This window comes from Pongo pygmaeus, chromosome 16 (assembly GCF_028885625.2).
Source record: "Pongo pygmaeus isolate AG05252 chromosome 16, NHGRI_mPonPyg2-v2.0_pri, whole genome shotgun sequence".
NCBI lineage: Eukaryota > Metazoa > Chordata > Mammalia > Primates > Hominidae > Pongo > Pongo pygmaeus.
In genome coordinates this window covers 71,628,028-71,648,903 of record NC_072389.2, presented here as the reverse complement: position 1 = coordinate 71,648,903, position 20,876 = coordinate 71,628,028, and the positions used below count along the sequence as shown (strand labels likewise).

Below are 20,876 nucleotides of genomic sequence, written 5' to 3'. Positions count from 1 at the left end.
CATTTAGGAGCAAACAGATTAGTACTCATGGATCTCACAGGATGGGAAGTCAGTTCCTCTGGACCACTGTGAAAAGAACTTTGCTCTCAATTACCAGGGCTGTTAAGTGGCAGAGACACAGCGCCCCTCCCCCAGCATTGGCCCTAAATAAAAATTTAATTAAGAAAAATTAGTCTATGCCTGTGGTTCCCAAGGGTGGTCTGTGGACCTTGCTAGACTGTAGCTAAGTTTCCACAGATGAGATTAGGAAAATGAGAACAGCATGGTGAGTTCTTCATGAAGCTAAATGTATTCACTATTAAGGACTATTCTTTCTAAAATTGGCATCCTACATCCCTGGTATTCACGAAATTGGGATGATAGTAGAAGTTATAGTAGAAGAGAATAGAAGATGACTGCAAAGTCCTTATGTGGCCAAATAAAAAGCTGGCAAATTTCTGCCAGGCTCACTAAAGTGTGAATGTGTGTGCATGCGTGCAAGTGTGCATAAATCTTACTGTTCTGTGAACCTCCAAATTCTGAAAAAAAACAAAAACAAAAACCTGAGCCTGGGAGGTTGAGGCTGCAGTGAGCCGTGTGAGCCGTGATTGTGCCCCTGCACTCCAGACCCTGGGCGACAGAGTGAGACCCTGTCTCAACAACAACAACAACAACAACACAAATTCTGTGAATCTTCAAAGTCTGATAACAACAGGCAACACCAATCAGACATTGATTCTTAGCTTCTTCCCCAAATGGATAACACATTGTATCTAATTTTTGCCTAAGTAATATGTTACTTTGTTTCTAATAATAACAGATTTTTGTTAAGATAAAAATCTTCCCTTTGGAAAAGGAGCAAATGCTTAAAATTAGGTTACTTTAGCAAACATTTACATTTTAATGAATATATTCTGTTAAAAATCGCATAAGATGTAAATGAGCGCAGCCGGAGGAGCTGGTGAGTGGTCAGCTGAGGGCAATTGAGATGCAAAAGGCTCTTCTGTTGTGGGCACAGGGTCACAGCCAGGGCCGATTAGGGGCCTGGACCAGGCAGCCCAGTTCCTTTGCTGTATGTAAATGGAGAGGCAGAGTGAGAATGTAATTAAATTGTGGCCGTAGAGCTAGACAACTTAACTAGAGCCCCCTCATGCTACATGCTCCAGAATTTAATTTTCCAAATAAACTCAGTGTGGCTTTGATGCCCAGGGAGGATCAATAGAATGGAAATTGCTTGCAGTTTCCCCTAAAGTGTTACGATGGATTACTGCTCTCACATTTCTCCTTCATGCTCCTTTTTTTCTGCCAGAGACAGCCTGGTATTCATTCTAGGCACATACTGTTTAAGGAAACAGAAAAAAAAAAAACGCATAAAAAAGGAAACTGCAAGCCCCTCTCAGGAGGGGGATGAGACTGTGTCCTTCCGCCTGTGAGGCGAGGGCTCCTGGGTCTCTGTGAAGGAAAACAGCATCACCATTTGACTCTGTGGGGCTGGCTCAGGATGGGGTATGGGGAGGGGGTTGTGTGTGGCATTGAGGTTCCCTGAGAAGGGACATGGAGGGTCTTTGGTTCATCCGGTCACCTTCTCAGGAAGGGCACACAGGAAGGTGACCAAACCTCAGGTCCTAGGGGTGCAGCTGCCTGGAACCTCCCTGCTTGCCCATCTGCTCTGGAGTCCTGTGGAATGTTCTAGCTCCTTCACATTCTCTCTGAAGAGTGGGGTCAGGGCAGGGCCCTGGCTACCAGTGGCTTGCTTGTTCCTCTGGGGCTCAGAGTGCAGAAGATGACTGTCAGTCACAGGCTATTTGGAGTTGTAATTTGAATTTTTCAACTGTGGAGAACTTTACAGAGTCAGATCTCTGTCCTTTTTTGTTCCTTTGGGAGATACCAATGAGCTTATAGAGTTGGCAGGAAGAAGGGACTCTTGGGAGCAAGGTTTCTGGATTACAGGTCTCCCAGCTATTGAGGGCTTGGTAAACCCTTGCCTGGTTCTGATGGTGAGGACAGGCCAGGACCAGGAGAGTAGGAGACAGAGCAATCCAGCAGTCCTCTGTTAGGCACCATTTGTGTGTCAGAGGGTGTTAGGCACTGTGTGTTGGTGGGGGTGGGGGGGGGGTGGTAGGGGCAGGGTTGCAGAGATAAGACAATCCTTGTCTTCAAGGAGTTCATAGATGAGTATCCACGTGGCTTTAATTCTGGGTGGGGTAACATGGGTTTGGGAACCTGAAACCGGGTTGAGTACAATCTCCTTATTTTGCATTTGGGGAAACTGAGACAGGGAGGTAGGTTTTTCCTGGTTGCACTCTCTACATTCTCGCATGCTGTTCCTCTTGGCCTGAGCAGGCTCAGGGACATGGTAGCACTGCAGGGTGAATGGAGATTCAGAGCTTCACAGGCGGAGAGCCTGTTCCTGAAGCTCTGTGAGTTGCTCGGGCTCCTCTGCTCCCCTCCTCCCATGTGTGGCAGAAGTTCCAGAATCACCAACCTCCCGCCGGGCGGAATGGCTCACGCCTATAATCCCAGCACTTTGGGAGGCTGAGGCAGGTGGATCACCTGAGGTCAGGAGTTCAAGGCCAGCCTGGCCAACGTGGTGAAACCCCATCTCTACTAAAAATACAAAAATTAGCTGGGTGTGGGGGCATGCACCAGTAGTCCCAGCTACTCAGGAGGCTGAGAGGGGAGACTCTTTAAAACCTGGGAGGCAGAGGTTGCAGTAAACTGAGATCATATCACTGCACTCCAGCCTGGGTGACAGAGAGAGACTCCATCTCAAAAACAAACCAAAACAAAACAGAATCACCAACCTCCTAGAGCTGGGGCTGTGATGCTTCCTGGGGCTGACAGATTGACCTTGTTTTGAGATATCCGGAGAGTGAAAGTACTGGAAAATTAATTAGCAGCAGTAGACACTGGCTACCCGGAGGCTACAGGAATTTATGGGGTTTTTGTTTCTTTTTTGTCATGGAATAAGTTTTCAGCATGTGTGTTGATTGATTTCCTGCTAAGTTCCACTCTGTCTTAAAAAAAAAACAACTCTCAGAGTTTGGAGTCTGTTGAAGCATTTTAATGACCTTTTTCCGAATCACTTCTTCTTGGTATTGTGTCTATCCCCCACCCCCACTCTCCTTCTCTCTCTTTTGCTTCTGACTTTCAGACAGGCAAGGGATTGGTCCCTCTGAAGGGCTGGGACCCAGGACCCGGATGAAGCAAGCTGAACACCTGGGGCTGAAACATTTAAGGAGGCACTCACTCTCAGGGTCTGCAAATGCAGGGTCAGCACCTGAGAGTGCAGGCTTCCTTAAATGCTGCCCTAGGCACCTGCTTGTCTTACCTAGGTCCTGGATTTGCTCTCCTGACTGCTGTGCATGCCACATGCAGGGGAAGAACCAAACAATATCTGGGGAATTCAGGTGCTAAAACCTCATGGCCAGCAACAAACAGAGCTGGCCGTGACCTAAACAGACCAGGGTAGACCACTGCAAACAGGTATTAATAGGAAGAGCAAGTTTTCATTTAGAGGTCTCATGACTTGTGTTAACTGGGATGGAGCTGGACAACTGCCCAGTGCTCCATTCTCTGGCCTGTTTGGTTGCTGAGGCAGACCAGAGAAAAGCCCTCAAAAGGGCAGTGAAGAGCCAGGCGCGGTGGCTAACGCTTGTAATCATAGCACTTTTTGAAGCCGAGGAAGGCAGATCGCTTGAGCCCAGGAGTTTTAAGACCAGCCAGGGAAACATCGTGAGATTCCCTCATCTACAAAAAATTAAAAATTAGCAGAGCATGGTTAGCCTGTAGTCCCAGCTATTTGGGAGACTGAGGTAGGATTGCTTGAGTGGAGTGGCGGTGGGGGTATAGAGGCAGTGAGATGTGATGGTACCACTGCACTCTAGCCTGGGCAACAGAGTGAGACCCTGAATCAATCAGTTAATCAGTGAAAGAGAAGGGCCGGGCATGGTGGCTCACACCTGTAATCCCAGCACTTTGGGAGGCCAAGGCAGGCAGATCGCTTAAGCTCAGGTGTTCCAGACCAGCCTGGGCAACATGGCAAAACCCCATCTCTACTAAAAGTACAAAAATTAGCTGGGCCTGGTATCGTGCATCTATAGTCCCAACTACACTAGGGGCTGAGGCAGGAAGATTGTTTGAACCCAGGAGGTCGAGGCTGCAGTGAGCTGTGATTGCGCCACTGCACTTCAGCCTGGGTGACAAAGTGAGACCCTGTCTCAAAGAAAAAAAAAAAAAAGAAAAAGGCAATGGAATTGGGGACGGGGGCAGACAGGGTGTTGTGCTCTGAGTTGCTTTTTGAAGCTCACGATACTTACAGTGCTTTGGTGGAGGTAAAGTTAAAAAAAAACAACAAAAAACAGCCGTTACGAATTTAAAATGTGCCGTTCCCCTCATCCCATCCCCTGGAACCAGAGGAGAGGAATTATTGAATATGTGACATCGGAGGAGAAAGATTACTGTGCATATTAAGCAAGGAGAAGAGTGATTGCTGAATACATGATGTAAAAGGAGATAGTCACCACAAAATTAAACACAAAAAAATTCAGTGGAAAATAATTATTGTCTATACATTATAGGCTTGACATATGGTAAGTTTTCTACTTTTTAAAGCCTCTTGTAATTTCTCAATAACCCATTTAGCTGTCTGGTTCCCACTACCCCACCCCATCCCTGCCATGCATCTACGCTATCAGAGCAAAGTTATTTTCTTGGCTTTTAACTCCTTGTGGGGATTTTCCCAGCCATATATATGAATAATTTGGGGGAAGATGAGGACCCCAAAATGACCTCTGGGGTTTTTTGAGCTCCCTTTGGTCATGTCTGCAGAAATCTCCCAAATCCTGGAGCCCCTAAAATGTTCTCTGATTCTTTCTCCTCTAGGCCCACCCAAGGTGTAGTATCTTTGAAAGGTGGGAGTTACCAGGGGTTAGATCAAATGGTAAGGGAGGGAGTGGGCTGGCCTAGGCATGGCCTGTGAACTTTGTCATTGCTTCAAGCTTAAGATCTGTGGGGAACTTCTCTCAGGTGCCAGATGATTGTTAGCTTGACTGTTCCTCTCAGGATCTGGTAGGTGGCTGAAACACCCAAGGCCATCTCTCAGGCAGACAGAACCCTTATCCTGTGGTCATCTGGCCCAGCTTCATCCTAAAACCATCCGGGACCCTCCCCAGAGCAGAGGACTGGAGTAAATGGGCTGGCTCAGCAGCAAGAAAAAATCAGCAATGCAAGATGAAGCACTTTCCAAAAACAAAGTTTAGCTTCTAGACCGGAGCTGTCCAAAGGGTCCTCTGCAGTGATGGAGATGTTTTCTGTCAACACTGGCCATTGCAGTAGCCACTAGCCGTGTGTGCCCGTTGAGTTCTTGAGATGTGGCTGAGTCACTGGTGTGACTGAGGCTCTGAGTTTTAAATTTTATTTATTTTGATTAATTTAGGTCTAAATAGCTACATAAGGCTACTGTATGAAAGAGGGTATGCCTGGCAGACATCTCCTTTATCCCCCCGCCACCCCAGCCTCCCTACCCTCCATATCTTGGCTATTGTGAACAGTGCTGCAATAGACATGGGAGTGCAGGTATTTCTTCAACATACTGATTTCCTTTCCTTTGGATAAATACCCAGCAGTGGGACCGGTGGATCCTATGGTAGTGCTATTTTTAGTTTTTTGAGAAACCTCCATACTGTTTTCCATAATGGCTGTCATCATTTACATTCCCACCCACAGCTTGTAAGAGTTCCTTTTTCTCTGCATCCTCACCAGCATTTGTTATTTTTTGATAATAACCATTTTAACTGGGGTGAGATGACATCTCATTGTGGTTTTGATTTGCAAATCCCTGATGATTAGTGATGTTGAACATTTTTATATATGTTTATTGGTCGTTTGTGTATCTTCTTTAGAGAAATGTCTGTTTAGATCATTTGCCCAGTTTTTAATGGGATTATGTGTTTTTGTTGTTGTTGTTGTTGAGTGCCTTATATATTCTGGATATTAGTCCCTTGTCCCATGAATATTTTGCAAATGTTTTCTTCAATTTTATAGATTGTGTCTTCACTCTGTTGATTCCATTGTTGTGTAGAACTTTTTAGTTTGATATAGTCCCATTCGTCTATTTTTGTTTTTGTTGTCTGTGCTTTTGAAGTCTTCCCCATAAAATCTTCACCTAGATCAATATGCTGAAGTATTTCCCCTATGTTTTCTTCTAGTAGTTTTATAGTAATGGGTCTTACATGTAAGTCTTTAACAGATTTTGAGTTGATTTTTCTATATGATGAGAGATAGGGCTCTAGTTTCATTCTTCTGCAAATGGATATCTAGTTTTCCTAGTACCATTCATTGAAGACGATGTCCTTTCCCCAATGTATGTTCTTGGTCCCTTTGTTGAAAATCAGTTGGCTGCAAATACATGGATTTATTTCTGGGTTCTCTAATCTGTTTCATTGGCTTATATGTCTGTTTTTATACCAATACCATGCTTTTTTGGTTACTATAGCTTTGCAGTCCATTTTGAAGTCAGGTAGTGTGGTGCTCCCAGCTTTGTCTTTTTGCTCAGGATTGTTTTGGCTCTTCAGGGTCTTTTGTGGCTCCGTACGCATTTTAGGATTGTTTTTTCTATTTCTGTAAAGACTGTCATTGGTATTTTGATAGAGATTGCATTGGATCTGTAGATTGCTTTCACCATTCTTATTTGACATAGTACTAGAAATCCTAGCTAGAGATAGGCAAGAGAAAGAAATAAAGGGCATCCAAATTGGAAAACAGGAAGTAAAATTGTCACTGTTTGTAGACAATGTGATCTTATATATAGAAGAACCTAAAGACTTCACCAAAAATCTCTTAGACCTGATAAACAAATTCAATAAATTTGCTGGATACAAAATCAACACACAAACCTCAGTAGCATTTCTATACACCAATTACAAACTAGCTGAAAAAGAAATCAAGAAAGCAATCTCATTTATAATTGCTACAAAAAAATACTTAGAAGCAAATTTAATAAGGAAATTAAAGTTCTCTACAATGAAAACTATAAAACACTGATGAAAGAAATTGAAGAGGACACATACAAAAAGAAAGACATCTCATGCTCATGGATTGGAAGAATTAATATTGTTGAAATGACCATACCACCCAAAGGTATCTATAAATTAAAGGGATTGGGGGTTTTGACTCCTTTTGGAATGATCTATGTCAGTTCCTCAGAGCAGCTTCTTCCAACAGCTGAGATAGCCCCACAGGTGGGGCTGGGCTGGGCTTCTTCCCTGTGGCTCTATTTCAGGAAGGGCATTATGGGGTTGGGGTCATCCAGAATGCAGTACCAGGATTAAAGGCCACTGCTTCTCCTTCTCCCTGGAAAAATGCAGAGTTATATCACTTACAGCACTAAAGCTCATCTGATCCAACCAACCCCACATGTTACAGGAGAGGCCAGGAGGCAAGAAGGGCTAAGCGGCAGGGTTGAGCGAGGATCCAGGTCTCCTGATCCCCAGCCCAGAGGTGCCTCAATTCACCAGGGTGAGTTTCTCTTGATTAAGTCTTGGGCACATGCTTAATTCCCCTCTTGGGAGGGATGGAGATGGGGCTGTTACCAGAGGTTTATAATCGAACACCCCACCTCTATCTCTCTGCAGCCCCTTTCTGATCTCTGGCCTCATCCTTCCCTTTGGGGAGGCTTTCTGGGTGATAACCTATTCCATCTCAAGGTGACCATGGAAATAGGATTTGCTGATGACTTTCAGGCTTGGGCCAGGTGTATATGGACTTGGCAGTTTTCTTGGGTTCTCAATCCCTGTGAAATAATTGAGACCAAGCCAGAATGAAGTGTCAAGTGTAGACCACAAAGTGGTGAGCAGACGACCCATCACTAGATGCCTTGAAACACAGGGAGAGGATTCTGCTTCAGGAGAGAGAGGACATATGGGAGCATGTGTCTCAGGCTATAGAGGAAGGCAGGGTTGGCCCCTCTGAGGACTGTTCTGGAGCAGAGGCACTTGACCATCCAAGAGAATATTGACTTGAGCTGCCAGGATGGGCTGTTGATTTGTGGCAAACTGTCCAAGGGTGGTCTCTGCAGGAAGCAGGTGGCCAGGGCCTTTTCCCTGCAGTGAATGACTCCTGTGATGGTAGAAGGTGAGTTGGATCCTTCGTGAACAGCTCGCAGGGCTCGGAGTTGTCCCTGTGGACCTCACTGGTCTCCTTCCTGGGGAGGGGAGGGGTAATGGTGGATGGAGGCAGTTCACAGCTATAGAAGAAACTCCAGTAGAAATTTATTGACTAAATAATCACCTTCTGTTGGCTGGGTGTGGTGGTTCACGCCTGTAATGCCACACTTTGGGAGACCAAAGCAAGTGGATCACCTGAGGTCAGGAGTTTGAGACCAGCCTGGCCAACATGGTGAAACCCCATCTCTACTAAAAATACAAAAAATTAGCAGGGCGTGGTGGCGGGCACCTGTAATCCTAGCTACTCGGGAGACTGAGGCAGGAGAATCACTTGAACCCAGGAGGTGGAGGTTGCAGTGAGCCAAGGTCGCACCACTGCACTCCAGCCTGTGCCACAAGAGCGAGACTCCATCTCAAAAAAAATAAAAATTAAAAAAAAAAATTGCCTTCTGTCATGAAGGACTTACGTAAAAAAGAGAGGCTTTGGGTGGAAACTTGGACCCCAGATCTATTGGTTTGGTTGGGGTTTGCTTGTGGTAGAGATGGTCTAGGTTTTGGCATTTTCAATTGCTGCACTGTTGCCTGAGGGGACAAATAAAAAGACTGTAAGAAAAGGTGCTCCAGGCTGCAGAACCACTGAAAGACGGATGCCCCTAACATCTGGAATGTGCTGTGGAGGTGGGTGTTTGAGGTGCATCAACACTGCTGTCTCTGGGCAGGCACAGGTTCTTTGAGCCCTGATAGCACCTTGAACACGCCCCTCCCAGGGTAGCCCATATACAAAGAGATGCATACTGCGGTCAGGAGGAACGGAAAAGGGATGCAGAAAAGTCAGGCTGGTGAAGTCTCATTAGACAGAATCAAAAGACTTGAGTTTTGGAGCCAGCCCTGCTGTGACTGTGTGTGACTTGGGGCAAGCCGCAGTCCTGTCTGAGCCTGTTTCCTCATTGGCAAAATGAGAGGTATTGGTCAGGGTTCCCATAGGGTTCCAGCAGGAGACAGATGGCACAGTAAAGCCAGGTAATTTGATGGGAGCTGAATAAAGGGACTTTTATAAAGGTGTGGCAGAGTATGCGGGAAACACAGGGTGGTGCAGCCCTTGGAGTGGGTGACAGTGGGACTGCTGGGGCCTCAGACCTGAAGGGGTGAGGGAAGGGAGCATTAGGAGAGAGGGGGGCTCACCTGATGGGAGTTGTGACCTTCATGACACAGGCAGCCTGTGGAAGCCCTGCGGGGAAAGCCCAGTCCAGTAAACACCCAGCCTCACGCCCTTCCCTCCGATCTGCTGCTGCTCCTCATTGGCTAAATGCAAGAAGCAGAGGACAAGGCTGCCCGTTGATGCTGTCCACACAGCTCTGCCCGCCAGGCCACGGAGCAGGCAGGGCCGTGAATTTGAGGGGTGAGTGGACAATACCCAGCCCATGAGGCAATGGACTAGGTGGCCTTCCAGCTCTTGGAGGGAGGCAGGGTGACAGGAGACATTTTTTGATTCCTGCTGATGTCTTGGGTCTCCACTCTTGCAAGACAGTGCCTCCCCTGCCTGCCCTGTTAAAGGTGGTGGTCATTCTCCCGCCGAGCAAACTTCCGACTCCAGCCTAATCCTGGAGGAGGCGGAGGGCCATCTCCCTCACTGAGCCATCCACCGCCACCATCCGTCACTCTGCCAGCCGTGTGAAGTAATGATGGATTAGTGCACATTAGGCCTCCCATCCTGCAGGCCTAAAAGCCGGGGCTTTACCAATCAGTGTGGGGTGAAGTGGTGTGAGGTGAGCCAGGCTCTGCGCAGGGAGCTGGAGGCGCCGGGAATTAATAAGCACTTGGAGACGGCGGGGATATTGAACTCATTCCTTAAATCAATCCTTAACCAAGAAAGATGAGGGAATGAAATTTTGGACAATTAGTGGGTAATGACGACCTTGTGAAAAGAGCTGTTGACAAAGGGTGAAGCGGGGAGAGGGTGGTCGCTGGGGGTGGGGGGAGCTGGAGGAAAATGCGCATGGTAGTGAGTCTGCAGGGCTGGGGGGACCCTTTCAGACAGGAGGGAGGGTTGCGTGGGGGTTCTCCCAGATCGGCTTTGGGGAGCAGTCAGGTGGGAGGAGTCCCCATGTGGTTTTAGAAAAAGAGACAAGGTTAGAAAGAGAGAAAAAGAGACAAGCTAGAGAGAGCGTCTGGAGACGTGCACAGGGTGACCCAGAATGCAGGTGTCCCTCCTCCCCCTACCTCTCCATTTCCTTCTTCAGGGACCCCCACCCATGTGCAGAGCTCTTGGCAGTGGAGGGTTTGGGTCCCTGCATCCTGGACTGTCCCCAGTCCCATGTGGGGTGAGGGACCAGCAGTCCTGTCTGTCCTTGGAATCTTGGAGTACTTGCAGCAAGGGGCGTTTTCATCATCCTGCGTCCGCTCCAGCATTCACAGGAGCAGGACCAGCGTCCTAGAGGCCAGGGCCTTGCCCCGCACCACTGGTGGGAGCCTAGCTCTCCTCCCAGTCCCGGCTTCCCCGCTTCTCTGTCTTTTTGACCGCCCCCGTGGTTGAGCAGATACCTGCCCCAGCCTGCAGGTCTGGCAGAAACATTGGTGTTCTCCTTCCCCTGGCAGGACATGGCATCCTGCATTGGTGCTGTGGTCACCGTGACTCCAACAAGAGCCACAGCAGCAACAGTGGCCTTCACCATGCAGGAGGCCTCTTCAGCAGCTTCTTCAAGCAGAGCTTGAGACAAGGCTCCAGGACCTGTGACTTCCTGGGGTGCTTTTCAGAAAGAAACCTGAAAGGGAGGGAGGGAGGCAGGGTGGGAAGAGGAAGGAGCTGGGCGAGGACATGGCCTCACATCCATCAAGTCCACCCTTGGTGGTCCCCCGGGGGAGGGCTTTGGAGCCTGAGCTGGACCTCCGAGTGATGCCCTGGTGGGGACTGAGCCAGCCTCTGGCATTAGGCAGTCACTGCCCGTGAGCTGTCAGGAAGGGGAATTGACCACCTCCTGGACAGGGGCTGCAGTCAGCTGAGGGCCGTGCTTGTGGGGAGGGAGGTGGGGATGGGGAGTGGGGGTCTTCAGCAGCCCACCTCACAGTAAATGGGGGAAGAGGCACCACAGTGTCCACTTCAAAGGCCCCCCTCCCATTCTATGAGGGATGACGACAATAATAAGAACCTCTTACATCTGTATAGAACATCACAAGCTACTGGTTCCTTTCAAAAAATTATCTTACTCAACTCACTTGGCAAGAAGGATTTGATCTCCATTTTACAGACAGGATGCTGAAGCCCAGAGAGGTCACATGGCATGCCCTGGTAGGCCAGGAGGCTGGGCCTGAACCCATTGCAGCTACTGAGTGGATTCAGCTCAGGTTGTCCACCCTGTAGACTTCCCTGTCAGAGACTCGGCTGTCTTCATGGGAGAAAGACAAGGCCCCAAATAGAGCATGCTATGAGTGTCTTGCACACAATTCCCCCACCCTACCCACCACCTGCTTAGCCAATCTCTTCTGCAAAACGCAAAATGTCCAGAAGAGCTCTCCTCTCTGGAAACACCCCCAGCAGCCTGAGCGGTGTCAGGAAGGAGGCACACCTGGCCTCCACAGGTGCTCTCCATCTGCCCCATCTCTCCTAACATGCACCCAGGTTCTGACTCAGACCTTCTTCCTGCTGCTATTATTATTGTGATTATAGGGAAGAGGTTACTCTGTCTTTAGTGCAGCCTTTTAAGTAGAAAGATGAACAAAAGAAGCTACACTTAATTTAAAATGACAAGTTAGGTTTCCTTCTGGATTTTTTTTTTTTTTTTTTGGCAGACGGTCTCTTAGTAAATTACATTTAACACCCCAAAATAAATTGTGCAGAAGGACACTTTACGCACAGTTTCTGTGCACTCATGGGGCCCAGTTCCTGGGATGGCAGAGTGAAGGGAGCTTGGAGAAGGACCGGCCAGTTGTACAAACTGTGTGTGTGTTACCTGCCAGGCTGGTCCGGCTGCCGTGGAGCTCCTGCTCCGCCTGTGGGTAAGAAGGAACCCAGCAGCGCTGGCCGTCTCACCCAACCACCCGGGGTCAAGAAGGAGCTATCCTGGTCTGCGATGCCTTCTTCACAAGGATTAGCTGAAAAAAAGGAAAATGAAACAAAATGGGGCCGGGAAGCTTTAGATAAGGAACCAAGGACGTGGCATCTTTGAAAGTTTTCCCAAAGGAGATGTCAGACAGCCAGAATTTACTTTAGCTATTATTATGAATGAATAATTATGGGCAAGCCAGCAAGTACGTGGGTTCATGGCAGGTTAATTGGGAATAATGGGTTTCATTCCAAACCATGAGAAATGATATTTTAGAGACAGAGAGAGAAACTGACTCTGTTCTCCCTCACTGAGTGTCAGGACTGTCCTTTTCCTGCACATTTGGCTCTGCTGGTCCCGGCCAAGCCTCTCGAGTCTAGACATCTGGGCCTGGGCCTTTGTTGGGCAGACGGTGGAGGGTCAGAGGCTGGGGGCTGAAGCCAGGGAGATCAGGTGGCTCATTTGCATCATTTTCCCTTCTGAAATCAGATTGGGCAGCCTGGCGTTTAATCCTTCAGCGAATGTGTACTGAGTGGCTGCGTCAGGCAGGACGCTGCGGTCTGTGCACCTCCGTGAGACCACATGGTGCTGAACAGAAGAGGCCTGGGGTGATGGAGGCAGCATCGACCACATAGTGCAGTCTAACAGAAATAAAGTGCTAGCCCCACATGCGAGTACATGTGGAATTTTAAATATTCCAGCAGCCACTTTAAAAAAGTAAAAAGAAACAGGTGACTTTTATTTTATTTTATTTTATTTTTTATTTTATTTTTTGAGTTGGAGTCTCACTCTGTCACCCAGGCTGGAGTGCAATGGCACGATCCTGGCTCACTGCAACCTCCACCTCCTGGGTTCAAGCGATTCTCCTGCCTCAGCCTCCCAAGTAGCTGGGATTACAGGCATGCGCCACCATGCCCAGCTAAATTTTGTATTTTTAGTAGAGACGAGATTTCACCATGTTGGCCAGGCTGATCTCAGGTCATCATGTTGAACTCCTGACCTCAGGTGATCCGCCCACCTGGGCCTCCCAAAGTGCCAGAATTGCAGGCGTGAGCCACCAAACCCAGCCTTATTTTAATAATGTATCTTCTTTAACCAGTTATATCCAAAATGGTATCAGATTATTACTTCAACATGTGGCCTATATATGAAATTAATGAGATATTTGAAACAGCACATCTCAATTTGGACTGGTGGCTTCCCTCCCCAGGTGTTTTCCATCTGCCCCATCTGCAAGTCACTGAGCTGTAAGTGCTCAGTAACTTCCATTTACATCAAGTGCTCAGTAACCGTATGTGGCCAGTGGCCACCATGCTGGATGGTGCAGGAGTGGATCATCACTGATCTCATAACCACACACAACTGTGGGTGTTCTGCAGAGGAGAGGGTCACACAGTGTCCAGCGGGCAGGCCTGATAGTTGGGCAGGGGCTGGAGGGCATCAGAGGAATAACCATTTGGTGCAGTCTGAAGGAGAGGCAGCACTTACCAAGGCAAGGGAGTTAAGGCAAAAACATTCCAGGGAGAGAGAACTACATGTGTAAAGCCCACATAGGAAGTTGAAGGCTGAGAAGGCCACGGTGGCTGGAATGTGGTGAGCAAGGGGAAGATGAGCTGGAGGTGAGGTTGCTCCATCAGGTAGGAGCTGGCAGGCCTGGAATGCACCGTGAGCATTTTGGTTTGATGGGCGGAAGAGTGCATAAGCAAGGGTTGATAGGATCAGATGTGGGTTTTCTGAAGCTCCCTCTGGCTGCTGGGAGGAGCCTGGCCTAGGGGAATGCAGGAGGCCCATCTTGGAGGCTGCTGCAGAATGCTGCCTGCCCAGCAGGGGTTCAGGGGGGAAAGGCTACATCCCCTGAGGCTAGGCCAGTGATGGCCTCGTCAGAGCTGCTGCCCCTTCCCCCTGGCCTCACAAAGTCTGAGAGGCACCAGTGTGGTTAAAACTTACCCGTGTTTTGAGCAGATCAGTGCAGTTTGACCTGCCTGGAAGTTAGGGCTGTAGATGGAGATTTCAGCTCCAGTTCCTAGCTATGTAACCTCAGACAGATTTCACATTTCTTCTCTCTATCCATGGGCCTTCTTTTTTGTTTGTTTGTTTGAGACGGAGTTTCGCTCTCGTTGCCCATGCTGGAGTGCAATGGAGCGATCTAGGCTCACCGCAATCTCTGCCTCCCGGGTTCAAGCGATTCTCCTGCCTCAGCCTCCCCAGTAGCTGGGATTACAGGCCGGTGCCACCATGCCCGGCTAATTGTTTTTGTATTTTTAGTAGAGATGGAGTTTCTCCATGTTGGTCAGGCTGGTCTCAAACTTCCAACCTCAGGTGATCCACCCGCCACGGCCTCCCAAAATGCTGGGATTATAGGCGTGAGCCACCATGCCCAGCCATCCATGGGCCTTCTTTAGCTGTGTAAAAATGAAGCAGCAGAAGGGCATGTGGACCAAGGGTTTCTGAAACCTCATGAGAGTAGGATGGAGTCTCCCTCTGGGTTGTCTTGGGGCACAACCTCTTCTGCCCTGGCTGGCGCTGGGCTTGGGTACTTTCTTTCTTTACCCCCAGGGTGGGAGCCATGGTCCATCACCCTGGGGCTGTTTGCCTTTATCAAGATGCCCAGCTTCATGGTGGCTCTGCCCACTGGAGCCATGTGGCTGTGATAGGCAGGGCTGTAAGTCAGCATTCAGGTGAGGAGAGAGGATGCCCCTTGGAACTCTGCATCAACTGTGACCTCACGGGCCATGACCAAGCTGAATGTGTCCAGGGGAGGAAGGATAGGAGCAGGGAACCTGAAAGGCACATCCTGAGGGGCAGTTTGGCTTGAGTCTGCTGTGTTTTCCACCCTGTAGCTGTAAGAATCGAAACCTTCATTCACTTGTACTTTTATTTAGAAGATATTTATTTATCCAGGATTGCTGTGTGCCAGGTGGCATGCCAGGGCCTGGGATGCCAAAGTGAGTGTAGACAGGGTCAGAGAGAGCATTTCAGAGATGATTACTTGAATGACAAGGAGGAGCCAGCCAGAGGCAGATCTGGGAAGAGAGCTTTCCAAGCAGAAAGGAAGTACATCAGAGGCCATGAGCTGGGAATGAGCTTGCTGGAAGAACAGACAGGAGGACCATCAGGCTGGAGCAAAGGGAACAAGGAGATGCAGCCAGGGAGGACACGAACCAGATCATGAAGGGCCTTTGGTCCTTGGGCCTAGTGAGGAGTTTGTGTTTATCCCGGTTGTGAATGGAAGACACTGGGAGGTGTTAAGCAGTGGAGCAGTGTGATCTGATTTATATTTTTAAAGCTCTCCCTGGCTGCTGAGTAGAGGGTAGACTGGAAGAGGGGAAGCAGGAGGCCAGTGGGGGTGCTCCTGGGGTGACAGATGCTGGTGCATAGATCAGGGTCTGAGCAGCGATGGGATTCTGGATGCATGTTGGAGGCAGAGCCAGCAGGATTTGCTGATGGACTGGATGTGGGGATTTGGGAAAGAGAGAGGAATCAGTGTGAGTCCAGCATCAGTATGAATGGTGGTGAGCTCCCCACGGCGGCAAACGCTGGGCGGGGACAGCAAGGGGGCACAGAGTTCCATTTTGTTCCTGTTTAGTTTGAGAAGCTACCAGCCGTCCCAGGGAAGATGTCAAGTAGGCGGTTGGTGATATGGATCTGGAGCTCAGGGGTGAGGGCCCTGCTGATGTAACTATGGGCACCGTCTGATGACATTTAAAGCCCAGGGATGGATGAGATCACCCAGGGAGTGGGGGATATGTGTACAGCTGGAGGGGCTTTGTGACATCCTCCTCCTGCTCTTCAGAGCTCAGCCACCCTGCCACCAGCAGGGCTACCTGGCACCTGGAGCAGTTTTGCTGCGGGCACGATCTGTCCTGGGTGCAGGAGTCCACCTCCGTTCCTGAGCAGAGCTGAGCCTGGGCAAGGTGTCTCTGGCCTGGCAGGACTGGGAGAGGGGACGGAGGGAGACCCTGCCTTTGGTCTTCACTTCCTTTCCTGTCATGGGGGCCTCTGAAGGGAGCTTGGAGCCATTCTTCCTGCCTTTTCCTTATAAGTCCCCCACCTGCCTGGGAGACAGGAGAAATGAGGGAGAGGAAAAAAGATAGGAAATAGAGGAGAGAAGAAGAGACTGAGAGAGGGCAGAGGGAGGCGAGGCCCAAGAGGGGCTCCCCAGGGATCAGGAGGGGCCAGAAGACACCGGGCGAGAGCTGGGGCAGGGCAGAGGTAATGAGAGAGGAAGGGGGAAAGAGAAGGACCAAGAGAGGTTTTAAAAAAGATGTTCCTTTGTCTCTTCTGTGCTGGTGGTGGTGACTAGTTCCCCAGGGCCCCTACTCTCCTGAGTAAAATGGTCTGAAGCTTTTTGACAAGGTCAGCTGCCCTGTGGACACCTGCCGTATATCAGGGACTTCACGTGTACTCTCTCCACTCTGCACCAACCCTGCGAGTCCGTGGCTTCACCTCCATTTCCCAGATGACAGACCTGATGCTTGGGGAGGTTTATGGTTTGCCCAGGGTCATGGGGTTTTGGGGTGGTGGAAGTAGGATTCAAACCCGTGCCTGCCAGATGCTGAGTCCAGGCCCCTGTGCCGTCCCACCTCACTTCTGGTTTATTTCCCTCAGCAGCTAAGCCCAGATTCCTGAAAAATTGTGAACTTTTGGAAAATACTGTTTCTAACGTGCTGTGAGGGGTTGGTCATAGGGGTTGCCCTAGTTTGAGAGATGAGCCCGGCTGTGCTCAGAGAGGGCAACCTGCTGTCCGGGAGTCTCCCAGCCAGTTGCCGGCAGTCCTGCCACTGAAGTTTGCCTGTGCTCAGTTGCACCTCCTGTCCCTGAGCCCCCACCCTGGTGGGGACAGCTGTTAGTAGCTGCAGTCACCTGCCTGGAACTGGCAAACAGATGGCCCTGGGTTTCTGGGACAGTTCCAATTTCAAATGTTCTCTGGTTGTCAGACAAATGTACTGCTTTTTAGTTCAGAAATTATGGGGCACCTTATGCATGGCTATAAATCCTGTCAGCTCTAGTAGGTTCTGTCCCAGAAGGGAGTGGCCTCCAGAAAGGTAGCATGGTAATTTTTAAAGGCTGGCCAAGAACTGGGATTGGGGTCTGAGTGGATCCTGGAGGGCTCATATGTAGAAGAAGCTGTCCTCTGTCCAAAACTCCATGAGGCCCACAGGAGACATGCCAGACCTGGTGAGAAAGGTCCAGTGGGACAGGATTATTGTCCCTATTTTACAGGTGAGGAAAATAAAGCTCAGAGAAGTAATGCACTTGCCCAGGGTCCATGGCAAGCCAGGGATGAAGCTAGAACTTGGGCCCAGGTCTCCTAACTCTTGGTTTAATATTCTCTCCACTGCCCTCTTCTCAAGAAGAAAGACCTGTGATACAGATCCAGCAGGCCCCTCACGTGCAGCAATCCAGGCTGTGTACTGCACAACTCCACTGGCACAGTGATGAGGTGAAAAGCACTCCAAGCTGTGCAGTGCAACAATTCTGATTCCAGGGCAGCGTGGCCCTTCTCTGTCCATCCGTCGAACTTCTGCCATCAGACCTCCCTGCCACTAATAGAAGATGGAGGAAAGGGGTGCACTTCCAGCCTCCAGAAACAGGTGTGATGGCTCCACCTCTGGTTTAGCTTTGTTCAGGCCACACTGGACCTCCACCCCACTCCACCCCTGGAAATCCAACAGCCCTGCCCCCAGGTAGACAACCTTTTCTCATCTGCCCACTCAACACCATTTGCTTAGGGATGGGACTGGAAGGAGGGAGGTTTGGTGGCTTGGGTGAGAGGTGAGTTCAGAGGACAGCTACATTTAGGCCTGCTTCTTCGTGATTCTCTCTGGCCCTCCACCCACATCGCTGGAATTAAAATGATGGCACAAGCTCTTCTCGAATATGACGCATCTGTGCCTCCGGTGCATGTGGGGAGGATTTATAGGTGAGGCCCAGCGGACTGATCTTCACTCTGCTCCAGTGGCCAGGCTCTCACTGACTGATGCCCCATGCACTGCACAGCCAGGACGGATCATTTTTATAGGCTCCGCCCGCCTTCCTATGACTCAGGAGGGAGGCTGTAAATCCTCAGGGGTGGCAGAACAATCCTCTATTAGGACAGCCGCTTGGAGTTTCTGGCAGGTTCCTCTAGCCAGCTCCACGTCTCATTGTCAAGGCAGCTGTGAGCTGAGGGGACATGCCCAGGATGGGGAGCCAGGACAGTTGGCCAGCTCAGAGCTTCCAGGCGGGAAAGGACCTATAAAGGTCACCTGGTGAGACAGATTTTCAGCCCGTGCCTTCCCTCTGCTGATGGAGAACTCACTATCTACCTGCCCAGTCCATCACTGGAGCGCTCCTCCACTTCAGTTCACAAGCCCTTTCTTCTCCCAAGCTGAAATCGGCCTTCCTAGGGTTTCCATCTTATTTATTCTCCTTGGAGCCAAATAGAAGGAGCCTAAAGATAGAGTAATGGTTATGTGCAACTTCTCTGCTAGCTTCAGAAGCCAGCTCATTTAATTCTCACAAATCAATTCTATAGAACAAAACATGTTGTGGTGGCTGAATATTAAAGCAGGATGGGGCGAGCCTGGATGGGTGGACAGGAGCTCCAGATTCCCCCTCTGCCCTCTGTTTCCCAACATGGGTGTGGCGGTAACTGTAGACATTGGGGGTTGCAGGCCTCAGCATCTGGGTCTCCATGTTCTCTTTGTTCTAGGCTTTGGTTGAATCTGGTGGATTTCAAACTTCAGGGTATATGAGCAGTATGTTGCGGGATCGAATATACCTACATATACAAATCTCTGTGGGTGATTTAGGAGATTTACCAGAGTGATTTTGACTATATGCAATGTTACCCTTTCGAGATGACTTTTGAACTTAACCTCCACCTGAGAAGTGATTCAATTAGATTTCTTTTTTTTCTCTCATTTCTTTTCCTCGAAAAAATATTTTTTTACTTTTCCTTTCCTGTTGAAGTACAACTGATAAGCAGTAAAGTGTACAAGTCTTAAGTGTACAGCCCGAGGAATCTTTACAGATGGATATGCCTGTGTGGCCCCACCTAGACCAAGATACAGGACATTTTTATCATCCTAGAAGGCTACTTCATGCCTTTCGCATCAATGCCCTCTCCCCTCCCAGAGGTAACTATTGTTTTTTTTTTTTTTTTCTATCACCGTAGATTACTTTTGCCTGTTCTTGAACTTGTCCCAATGGAATCATACAGTAAGCACTATTTTGTCTCTAGCATCTTGTGCTTGGCATAACGTCGTTTTTGTTGTGGGAAGTTTCTTATTTTACAGTGCTGCATAATATTCCTAAAGCAACACAACACTACTCTATTTAAAGGCATTTAAATTGTTGGCCATTCTCTCTTTCTACAAGTCAAAATAATGTTTATATTGTGGTAAAATATACATCACATAAAATTTAACATTGGAGCCATTTTTAAGTGTACAGTTTGGTGGCAGTAAGCACATTCACGTTGTTTCATGACCATCACTGCCATCGGGCCACTCTCTTTTTAAAAATTGCCTGGTTGTCCCCAAGCCCCTCTTCTGGGCTCAGCCTGAACCTTACTTCTCAGGGTGGTTGACCCTGATCCCGTCTTTGCTCCCCAGCACTTGTTTGTCCCATATGGTGGCCCTTATCACATATGGTTCAGTGTTTTTCATGTCGCTGGCAGCAAGTGTGTCATAGGATCAATTCCGTGGGCCTCAACTCATCTCAGAAAAATAGAAAATATTAGATTGGCTCCTTTGTAGTAAAGGTAAATATTGCTTTGTGGAGCTTTTGTTTCAGTTCCGCGTGTATATGCACACATGTATTTGTGGGTAGTGGGTCATGATGCAAAGCATACTTTTTATTGTGGGTTGTTTTCAAAGACTTGAAAGCCACTGGTGGTGTAACTGCTGGCTTGCTGCTCCGTGAGGGCACTTCTGTTTTCCCAGAACCATGGTTGGCACATGGTAGGTGCTCACTGAGTGCCTAGAAGCACAAGAATGAGTGTTTGTCCCTCTGACTGCTCATCCTCACTTAAATCACATTCATTAAGAAGTCGGTGGTGGGTGGGCGCAGTGGCTCATGACTGTAATCCCAGCACTTTGGGAGGCCAAGGAGGGCAGATTGCCTGAGCTCAGGAGTTTGAGACCAGCCTGGACAACATGGTGAAACCCTGTCTCCACAAAAAACAAACAAACAAAAAAATTTAGCCAGGCATGGTGGTACACGCCTGTAGTCCCAGCCACTTAAGGGGCTGAGGTGGGAGGATCTCTTGAACCTGGGATGTTGAGACTGCAGTGAGCTGAGATCACCCCACTGCACTCCAGACTGGGTAACAGAGCAAGACCCTGTCTGAAAAAAAAAAGTGGAGATTATGTGACCAGCTTCTCAAGTGAACACATCCTTCTGCTGGTTTCCTGCCAGAGAGCACTCCTGAGCTTCTTTCTTCACCCGTGTGGCTGCCTGTCTTTGCTGTGCTGTTGATCCCTTGGATGAGAATCACAGCCCCTTACATTTATCGCTATTATGTTTCATCTCCTCCCACTCAGTGCATTGCTCTGGCCTGTGAAGATTTTCTGAGATCCTCATCTGATCCCATCTGACTTCACGTATTCAAGGATCTTGTGAGCTTATACTTTAGGTGTTTGTCCCAGTCTTTGAGAAAAAGTTGAAGAACCTAGGGCTGAGGGCTAAGGCTGTGACCTCATGTCAC

General features: G+C 48.9%; 1 protein-coding gene across 1 annotated transcript in view; it reads left to right on the top strand.

Annotated features, from left to right (window-relative positions):
• Positions 1-16,022: 16,022 nt before the first annotated feature.
• MEGF11 (multiple EGF like domains 11) overlaps positions 16,023-20,876 on the top strand; it is a 284,797-nt gene continuing 279,943 nt past the window's right edge. The window contains exons 1-3 of the mRNA XM_063652702.1: positions 16,023-16,098; positions 16,488-17,407; positions 17,542-17,871. The gene's annotated coding sequence lies outside the window, so the exon portion shown is untranslated. The remainder of the gene's footprint in view (positions 16,099-16,487; positions 17,408-17,541; positions 17,872-20,876) is intronic.